Consider the following 11,529-nt stretch of genomic DNA (forward strand, 5'->3'; position numbering starts at 1 on the left):
GATGATCTGGTCTCTGGAGCAGTGTTGGATTGTCCTATTGGAAGGTCATCAAATCCAAATAAATTGTATGCAACTACCATGGCGGTGTCCATCATTCATCAGGAAGAAAATCCATTAGTCTCGCTGCAACAAGTGAGGTAGATTGGAGTCTTGGGCAGAATAATCCAGTGTGGTCTGCCATATACATTCCAGATGTAAACAACTGGCAGCCGGATTTCTTCAATTAACAATGCCTGGAAGTGGTCCCTATACCTGAAGGTGTTCAAGACCTTTGTTGCAGGTGAGGTACATCAGATGTTGGCCTTCCAGCCTTCAGGTTCAGTAACAAACTGGACAGGTTTGTCTCCGGGTGCTAGGATCCTCCAGAGGAATCAGTGAAAACTTTGGTGACTCCATGGGATTGGTATTCCTTGATCTATTCCTTTATTCCTCTAAAACTTCTTCTTCTGCTTTTCAAGATAGAGATACAGGGTGTTCCAGTGATCCTTATTGCGCTGGTCTGGCCCAGGTGGATGTGGTTTGACAACCTGGTTCAACTTGTGGAAGGCATTCTGTGTAGTGATCACTAGGTCAGTTCCTCAGGACTTCTGTTCTAAGCACTGGTTCTATATCGTTTGGTGGAATCCAGAGGCATAACTAGAACCTTTAGAGCCCCGTGCAAGAAATCATAAATGCCCCCCCCGGCCCCTTCTCACTGATCCGATGGGCCCTTTACTCCTGTTGTGGGACCCTTTATTATGGTCCTGCAGCGGGCCCCCTTCCTGCCATCTTGGGGTCCCCCCGCAGTGGCAGAATGACAAGGCTCGGTTGCAAGTGAGCCATATGTGACTCTGATAGTTCTGCCACTGGTGTCAGTAGTGTTTTTATTTTTGCTTTTTGGGGGTTTTTTTCCACTTTATTTTTTACAATTGTATTGATTATTTTTTAATTTTTTTTAGGACCCCCATTGGGGGGCCTTTGGTGAAATATCAGGGGTCTAAACAGACCTCTGTTGTTTCACCTTTGAGGCACAGAAAGGAGATTGAGGACACCTCAATCTCCATCTCTGCTGCCTCAGCAGCACAGAACGAATGAACAGGATTAGATCTGTATAGAGATTCCCGTTCATAAACGGAAACATAGTAAACACATTGGCTTGTAAACACATATACCTCAGCTATGAATGAATAAAAACCAACAAAGTGTTTAACATGGTGGGATTTTTCAGGCACAACAAAATTGTTCTGTTAAGACATACAGTTTGTTAATACAAAATCACTTTAAAATATATTATTGTCATCAAATTTAGTGTCTAAAACCACATTTACATATTCAAACTTGCATTATATCTCAAATATAAAACAAATTGTATATTCAGTTCTTACAATTGTATCTGTACATTTGGACGGAATATAACACGTGTTAACAGTACGTTTTTACAACCAAAGACATTCATCTCTAGCTCCTGATGAAGTCGATAAAATCCAAGAAACGCGTCGAGCTTCAGAGAAACTGAAAATATAATTTGTATTATATTTGAGATGTAAATGCTTTGTTGGTTTAAATCAGATAGGGATGTGACACATTTTGGGCCATTCACACTGAGTTTATGAATTAATAAAAAAGCAAAAAACAGAGTCAGTGATCAGTACCGATCACTGACTCTATTAATTAAGACAAGGAAGGGCCGGTAAATGACAAATTTACTGGCCCCTTCCCCACTCCATCCTGACGGTATCCCCTGCAGCAGCCAGCAGGAGGTGGGGGGCAGGGGAGCACACAGGGGCCCAGGGCAGTAGGACACGGATAGGTTGGTGGTAGGGGGCGGCAGTTAGAGGAACCAATGCCCTCCATTTCACTCCTGCAGCCGCTGAATGTCTGCAGGAGGGAGAGAAGGAGAAGCAGGCATTCAGCGGCTGATTGGAAGGATCAGTTCCTCTACATTCCGCCGCCCCTCCTATCCAGATATACAGGGGAACTGCACAGGTCCCCTGGAGCATGGGACCGGGTGACAATTGCAACCCCTGTGACCCTTGTATGTACGCTTCTGGTGGAATCTTAGAGTTTCTACCTTATGAGATCTCATGGGATGACTCATCTTTCCTGCAGCTGGATCTGGACCTGTGTGTCAACATTTTCATCAACAAGCTTCAGGCTCTTTAGTTGAAGAAACATTTTTTTTTTCCTTTAGAAACATGTCATTGTGAAGATGAACCCTGGATTTCTGTTTAAAGTGGTATTAAACCCAAATCCAAAAATGTAATGGCTACATTAGTTTTCTTTTTTTAGAATTTATTCCCTCTGTTTTTCACCTGATGTTCTGGCCAGTAACACACCTCCTATATTAGCGTGCCTCCACTCTGGATGAATGAGCACAGGATGTACAGCAGAGAACAACATTGTCAGTCTGGGAGGAGCGGAGTGTTAAATGCAGCAGCAGATATAAATACACTAACAAAGTAAAGTCACACTCCAGCTAACACTTTGTAATCAATTACAGCATACAGTTTTTTTTTTTTAGGATAAAGGTTTTACCTGAATAAATAAAAGTTGGTCAAAAGTACCCCTAGTAGTGGTAAATGGTTTGTCTCATTCCTGTAAACCTGTTCCATTTAAAAATAATAGACTTACTGACCAGACCACCAGGTGAAAACAAAACAAAAGAAAGCCTAAAAAAGACAACGAATGCAGTCATCACATCTAAGAATTGGTAAGCTGCAAAACAATAAATGTTTGCTTTTGGGTTTCATACTGCTTTAAGGTTCCTTCCATGTTCCATATAATGTAGGATATTGTTTTGCCAACCTTCTGTAACAGACCTTCTAAAAATAAGGCGAAGGATTTCAGCTTACTGGATGTTAGATGTCTGTTGGCCTACTTGGATGCTACCAGCCACTTCTGAGTTTCAGATGCCTTGTTTGTTTTATTTGTGAGCAGCCACAAAAACAGGCATCCAAATCAACGTTGGTACCCCCCTTCCCCCAATCTGGTAAGTTCTTGGTTATCAACCCAGGTTGTCCTGGAAGATGACTGGGGAAATCCAGAACTAGACTTATCAGTAACCTCATTTCCCTAGTCCTCCAGGACAGCCAATATTCTGCCCTGTGTTGTTTAGCTCTTGTGTTTTGTATTTTAGTTCTGTTCCTTTTGTCAGACTAGAGGACCTGGAGGGCCTCCTTTTAACTTTTAACCCAGCAATATGTTTTCTGACCTGGTGGGAGGAGCTCCATATCTCATATGCTATCATGGAAGACTACTGGATATACAATAGTTGTGTGTAAGTCTAACTCCAGATTTTGTACCTACCGTAAAATCCTTTTCTTAGAGTCCATTGAGGGATGCAGGTCCCTGTGTTTTTCATGCTCTTGGTACTTTTCTATAAAACTGAGACATGAATGTTGTGGATGGGGTTATCCTGTGCTGGTCAAAGGCTTTTTTGTTACTAGTGTCCAATTTTGTACGGTCTACTGTAGGCAACAGTATAACTTGACAGTCCAAGAATTCCTGTGTCCCTCAGTGGACCCCAGGAAAGTGATTTTAGGGAAAAGTACATGAATCCTATTTTGATGTTTCATACAAAAATTACAAAGTAGAAAAAGCTATGCATCAAGACGTACGTGGAGAATGTTAGCTGTTAGAAAAGATTACAAAATGTTAAAATGTTTGGAAGACAAAAAGCAGGTGCAGTGACTTAAACTACACATTTTGTATATTAAATTTGTCTCTTTCATCTACAATACATTCAAAGGATTTCAAAGTCAAGGTTTCAGAAATGGCTGTGGCCTATTTCATTGTAAACTGCCAAGAAGGACTTTCAAGTGTATAAAATTTGATGAGCAGTAAGTAATGTGACTTTTGTATTGATTTGTCAGTGGTATAGCAGTGTTCGCAGTCAAGGCAGTCATTGTCAGTAGTCACAATATTTTGTTAGACTGTATTGGACAACAGTTTATCAAATGCCAACTTTTGGTACAAAATGCACTAAAGTTCATATTATTGCACACAAATGCAATATATGACACATTTCTTTTGTAAAATATAAATTGAGATTGTGCCGCATAAATATATACTGTCATGTCAATCCTTAAAATTGCAGATGACTGTGAAACAGCTACAAACTTTGGTAACCAAGTGCTTCTATAGGTGACACTTTACGTTTACAGACCATCAGTTTTTAGAGGTAATCAAGAATAGTGGCCCTACATTTATTGCTCTCACTATAGCATGAGCATGTACATCAAGAGATTCATTTTTTCTTTTTTGGGGGGGGGGTTTAGAGCTCTTTTAGTGAAGAATAAAGGATAAAGGCAATACGTTTATTGCTGTCATATAGGGGATGAAACCTGGGGTGCATATCAGTGTTCGGCACTTCTAGGGATCCATGGTAGTATGGTCACACTCAAATTTCCATGTTGACGCATATCCAGGATAAGAACTAAGGGTCTGGTATTGGTATTAATGTTGAAGTTATATGGTTATTTTTTTGGCTTACCAATTTCTGTACACCCGTGCAAAGGGCTTTCCTTACCTCTACAGGATTCATAGGTGTTCCTTGCAGCCCCGTGCAGGCAGGCTGTTCAAATCGGTGACAAGCACTTGGCTGAACCGACCTCCAAGCAGGGGCGGACTGACCATTCGAGCACTCGGGAACTGCCCGAGGGCCCGGGGTCAGTAGGGGGCCCCATGAAATGCCCCTGGTACCTTTTTTATAGGCTTTGTTGAGTGTGGGCAAGGACACAGGGGCCCCATGATCCCCTATTGCCTGGGGGCCCTATGATTTGTCAGTCCGCCCCTGCCTCCAAGTATATGCCCGAACAGTTTCTTCTGTGTGACCTTCTACTTTCTGCCTCTATAATCACTTTTCTTTAATCTCCTAGATTTTTCCTATGCTGTTCTCCTCTCCAAATCTTTATATATTCAGAATTCTTTTCTTTCTGGCATCAGACATATAAACCTCTAAATCTTATTTATACATAATCCTTTTTTCTATGGCATCAGACAAAGAAACCTCCAAATCTTCCACAAATTTAAAATGTATTTCTTTAGGCAAGTTTATAATCTGCCTTCCTTTCACCTTACCTTTGATGAAGCAGTATGAAACAACATCAGGGTTTATAATATAGGCTTTTATTAGGAGGCAATGAAAAAAATTTTTTTACCTTCCTGACAGGCTTATTTCCATACAGCCAGAGCCATTTATTCAAACAATTGGTAATGACCTGTTTTAGTATGTGAAAAACCTGAATAACTCCTGATGCAAAGCCAGGTCAAGCTTTAACATGTTATTGTAAATTTGAAAAGTTATTTTAATTGTTTTTAAATCTGATGCCCTCGTCAAAACAATATCTGTTGATCCTGTCATAAAGGTCCTCATTCAGGCACTTCCAGTTATAGACAATGGGTGAGGGCCTGGACTTGAACCTGTGGATCTCTACTGTGTCTGGCAGTAACTTTTCTCACTGAGCTATCTGGGATGCTGGACTGCACTCTGCCTGATCTATTGGACAACCCTACCTTGTTTTCTGCTGAACCTTGAACTCCTTGCTCCTCCTGTGAACTTCCTGATTTAAGCCATGTCTCTGCACTTCCTGTTTATCAGATTATTGTGCCTTCTCCAGCCAGTATCTCGCTCTTGTCTGTCCTGCTGCCGTCCATACCTTCGCTACCGACCTTTGGCTTGTTCCTTGACTATGATTCTGCCTCATCCCAACTTGCTACCACTTGTTACCGACCCTTGTCTTGTTTACTGACTACGCTTTTGCTAGATTCCTACGTGCCATATCTGTTACTGGACCCCGGCTTGCTCACTTCCTGGAGGGATGATCCTGAGAACTGTGACCTGGTACTAACACCCAGCAAAACCCAACTCCACCATCAGGAGCTCCGGTGAATACCGGTTAGTGCTTAGACCCCGCACCTAAGGTGAGCCTGCGTCATCTCCCAGGGTGACCTGCTTGTTTACCTATCCTGTTGGTTGGTCTGCTGCTATAGCTACTGGTCTCTGAGCCTGACCTCTGACTGTGACAGAATAATCTGGCCTAAATATAGAGGCCACTATAGCAAATTCCATGGCTCCTTTCAGACATTAAATTTCAGAGCTGCAAGAGTTTGGTGTTACCTACCAAGAAAAATTTTCCAAACTGCTAAGTGTAGTAAGGGGCAACAGGAAGAAAGCCATGCTCGGTGGAGACAATTGCTGTACTTATGGTCCCGCGATGTTGCTAATACATGTATGCCTCTGCCACTTAAGTTCAGTGGAGACCGCCGCCATTACAGAGGTTTCCTTAACCAATGCTGCATTTATTTCCAGATGCAACCTGCTGCATCTAATTCTGAGAAACAGACGGTATTGTGTGATTGAGGAAGCCCTAGCTTGGGCCTCTCCTTATATAGAACAAGACAGCGCAACTTTGAACAATTTCAAGACTTTTGTGACTGCAATAAACCAGGTCTTTGATGATCCCAACCGCTGCGCTACTGCTGAAATAAAGCTGCATAGTTTGCGGCAGGGTAGACACTCTGTTGCTGAGTATACAGCTGAATTCCGATGATGGATCCCAGATACCACCTGGAACCCAGCAGCACAAAAGAGTCCGTTCCACCAAGAGCTCTCTGGACAGGTGAAGGATGAGCTCGCCAGAGTAGAGACTCCTAATGATCTCGAGGCTTTCATCCAATTATGCATTCGCATTGACCAGAGACTTACAGAAAGGAGAGATTGGGAATGTTTGGAAGTAATGGTGGCATGCGTTTCTCTGCTAATTAGTTCATTCAGAAGGATCTAAAAATTTCTCCAGATTCTAACACACCTGAACCTATCCAGATAGATGCTATTAAGAAATCCATTTCTACTCAAGAGAAAGAGAGAAGACGTTTAGAGAAGTTTAAAGAACAATTGCTGCGACTGATGTTATAGTGCCTGAACAAATAAACGAACCAGTCTATCTCCCCATTGATCCATGAAGAAAATAAAGTTGGTTCTATACAGTCTAATTTTGTCGTCCATATCAAACTTTTCACTGAGGGACGTGAAATTCCATGTTCTGCTATGCTGGACTCTGGGGCAGGGGGGTGGGGACTTTATGGACATAGAGTTTGCCCACAACAATAATATTCTCAGAAGAACCAAATCTTCCCCTATTGATATGGAGACGGTTGATGGTTCACCTTTATCATCTGGACTGGTTACTAATGAAACGGTTCCTCTGGTACTCCAATTTGAGGCTGACCATTATGAGACCATCAGCTATTAGCTGATTACATCACTTTAAGTGATTAAGTCCCAATCTGTAGGTAGGCCCCTTCCATCTGCCCTCCTCCCAGGCTTCTGCACTGAGCTCACATCTTCCACCCAAACTCTCCTGCTGCTGAGCAGGCTCTCTCACACTTAAATGCTGCCCTGGCTCCATGCAAAGCCTCCTGCTTGGTGATTGGCCAGAGTCTTCTAAGTATGCAGGCCCGCCCCTCCTCACCCTGCCCACTGCTTCTAGAATCTGCTCCAAGTTTCTAAATGAAGGGGGGGGGGGTATCAGGAAACTGACTTACAGAGCCCTCAGCCCTGACCTAAAATTTGATCCCTCTAACTTAATCCCAGGCTGCTACTCAGCCCTTATAACTAAAAAATAATTACCAGCTAACTAGGAGTGTGCTACAGGAATATAGAATCATCACATAAAATTACTCACTTGTTTTTCCCTATCTCTATGGCAGATGATAAATGCCTCAGTACTGTTCTCATCTGGCTGTCCAATACAACACCACTTGGGTTAAGATTTGGCTGTATAAGTGTGCACCTGGGGAAGATGAGGACCACTTTTAATGCAAGAAGCATATTTTTACGCCACCTGGGATTTCCCAATTTGGTGGACAGCTTCCAAAAGTCCAGGCTCATCCTTCTTGAAATTGGCTGCACATTCACTGCTTTTTCTTGTAGGACAAGTCTCTCACTAATCAGCACTGTATTCTGTTGCAGTCGAAGGTGGGCAACTGTTTCTTTGGCCTTACTTCCTTTTGAGTGCAAGCTTTTTTTAGGGTCCATGCACGCTGGGCTTAAAAAATGCTGCTTCTACAGGAGTTTTGCCTGTAGAAGCAGCTCAGTGTTATCCTGTGTCTATGCACATTAGGATGTTTAGAGGCATATTTTATGGACAGCATTTTAGAGGCAGGAAAAAAACCCTTCTGGATTGCATTTTTGAGAGATGTTTTCAACAGAAAAAATGCTAAATGCCCGTAAACATGCTTAAAGGTGTGTACAGCAACGCTCTATATAAGAAAATGGATGACCGGAGTGCATCTTCCATTCTTAGAACGAACTATATGATCATTTTTTTTCTGCCAAGGGAACTGGAAATTTTTTTAGGCCCAGTGTGCATGGATCCTCAAGGTGAATCTCTGCTTTGACCAGATAAATAAAGGAAAAAGACCCCCTATAGGACTTTGGACTTTGAAAGCATAAATATATACCAAAAAAAGTTTTAATTGCATGATAGTTTCTATATGATCCAACGCATTTCGGAGTGACTTCACTCATTCAGGAAAAAAGAAGAACTCTGCATATGGGTGAAGTCACTCTGAAACGCGTTGAATAATATAGAAACTATCTCTATAATCATATGTATGGATGGTGATTTTACAATATTTTTATTGGCTAGTCAAACAGTCATACTGGGTATCCTTGTCATGCAATTAATACTTTGATGGTGATGCTGTACTATGACTTTGGATGATGCATTGTATGGTATGTCTACATGTTAAAATAATTTTTGACACAATAAAAAGCTTGTACTTTTTATAAAACTTTTTTTGGTATATATTTATGTCTTCGAAGTCCCAAGTCCTATAGGGGGGTCTTTTCCCTTTTATTTATCTTGTAATTCTGGGGATGTTGAATACTGATCAGGAAACCCCTTTTCTTCTCTTTTTTTTTCTCTGCTTTGACCATGATCTTCTTTATATAGACCTCCACACATGCAAATACTTTTTACTTCATCCTCTGGGACCAACAGGAAAGGTCTGTTCAAGCTAGAAGTCAGTGGAGCTGGATCTTACACAGTGCTATGGACTCCCCATAAGAGAACAGTAATTGGTTCAATTCTGGTACATGGAGTGGCATTTCCTTTAATTCCAGCAACTAAAGAGCAGTGCCAAAAGAAAGGTGAGTGTTTGCTGCTAGGAATGAGGACAATAAATCTAACCTGGTGCTTTAACATGAAGCAAGGCACTGGTTTGCTTTAAACATGGCTCTTATTCTGCTTATATCTTTTTTTAAACTATTATGCACTTTAAGGATTTAACAATTTTCTTCTATATTACCATCATAAGCTGATGTTGTGATCTGGAAAGATCTTTAGATAAGTTAGAGAGAAGTTTACAGCAACTAGACAACAATGCAGTGAAGCATTATGGAACAGTGCACACTATTTGATGCAAACACAAGTTTAATCATTCAATGTTGATCATGTTTATTGCAGTGTACAGCAAACACAGCATGTAACAACTACCCAATGTGCATATTATAAGATGATTTCCAATGTCAGCCAGGTTATTTATAAACCATTAGGATAAGTGTCAGATAAATATAAAAAAAACATTGTTACAAGCATGCACTTAAAGACCAGCCAGTTTCTACATTATTTAAATGTAATAATCCATGACCTGATACTTTGCTCTATTCCCTAATAAGTCACAGTGATAAAGAGCAGTTTAGTAGTATACAGGAGCAATTCGCATGCAGCGTACCTCTCTTTCTGATAGACAAACTGAGCAATGGTCATTTCGTGCCAGCACTCTTATGTTACTCTTTATACAAAAATAAAAGTCAAGAGTTAAAAAAGTTTCACAGCTCATCCAGTTCATAAAAATGGGCCACCCTGGAAGTTATACATCAACACATTTATGGCAAAAGGGTTTTAAATTACAAACAAATACTATTGCTGGTGCAAAATGGAATGACATTAGACAGAACATGTAACAGATAAGTGCACTAAAGGCATCAGCTCAGGAAGAGTCCCATCTCACATTGCAAAGCTCTACTGGCTATAAGACATCTGGAAAAATGGCAGTTTCATCATTGGCAGTCATACATCAAGTCATTTTGAAAAATACTAGGAACAATGTTAATAAAGAACAACTTACAAAGCCAAGCAGGAAATACATTTAAAGAAGAACTCCAGTATAAACAAATGTAATTCTAATGGACAGTTTGGAACTCCAACACTGGGATGATTAGAGCTCCAGTTGGCTAATATATTTACCAATGCTCTAGGAATATCACCCATATTAATGTGTCTGCATATTAGCAACTGGTGGACAGAATAATTTGTCTGTTCACACCTACTTTAAAGTGGAATGATGGGCAAAATATAAAAAGACATATATGATGCAGACTACCAGTAGCATTAACACAGCAGTCCCCACTGCAAAAGTTGTTTTATCTGGTGATCCTGCCATTAACCACTCCAAGTCCGGACACTTTCACCCCCTTCAAGTCCAGGCTAATTTTCAGCTTTCAGCCCTGTCACACTTTGAATGACAATTGCGTGGTCATGCAACACTGTACCCAAATGACGTTTTTAGCATTTTTTTAAGACAGATAAAACTTTCTTTTGATGGTATTTATTCACCACTGGGATTTTTTTTTTTGCTATATAAATGAAAAAAGACCAAAAGGTTTGAAAAAAAGTGTTTTTCTTATAAAATTTGCAAATAAATAATCTTTCGTCATAAATCTTGGCCAAAATTTATTCAGCTATCTTTTTGGTAAAAAAATAACCCAAATCAGTTAATAAAAAAATAATTATAATTTTTCCAACTTTTTTTTACTTTTTTATTTTATTTTTTTTTTGTAATATTATTTATGTAATTTTTTTTTTACATACCATCACCCTAGCAGTACAGTGTCACCATAGTGACACTTTACTACTTGTGGGGGAGGGTGGGGTGATGAAGTTTTTTTTTTGTACACTGATTGCTTTTACACCCATAAAGGCCGTAAAATCAATCATTTTTCCTTCTCTCTGGCTGCATTACTGCAGCCATTCAGAAATACTGTGCGAGCTGTAATTGGTCATGGTATGAGGATGTTGTGAATAGCCTTGTACCATGTGACCTCTGTGATCATTCACAGATTTCACAAGTAGTAAACAATGAGGTCAGGAAGTGACATCTTGTTTACTACTGTTCATTTGATCACTGATTGGCTAATCACTGATCACATGAATTGGGACCTCACACAGCGGTCCGGTACAGCAATCTGTGTTCCGCTGTGTCCGGTGGATACAGCGGGCACGGATCACAGCGCTGCACGCTCCCAGGGAGGGCACACAGGCAATGAATGCGGAGGGACGTTTAGAAATGTCCCCCCGCATCGACAATGCTCCTATCTGGCCGTTTATCGGCATGGGCCAGACGGGAAGAGGTTAAGTCAGTTGTTCAACTTTCTTTAAGGCCTCTTTCACGCCATATGTGCATAAAAACTGATGGAGAAGCCAAGCAGATTTCACTTGCAGAGACACAAGTTTGTGTCAGTGTTTGTGCGCATTTCAGTGAGTT

This window comes from Staurois parvus, unplaced genomic scaffold (genome assembly GCF_062004578.1).
Source record: "Staurois parvus isolate SC_StPar_1 unplaced genomic scaffold, SC_StPar_1.0 ptg000104l, whole genome shotgun sequence".
Taxonomy (NCBI): Eukaryota; Metazoa; Chordata; class Amphibia; order Anura; family Ranidae; genus Staurois; species Staurois parvus.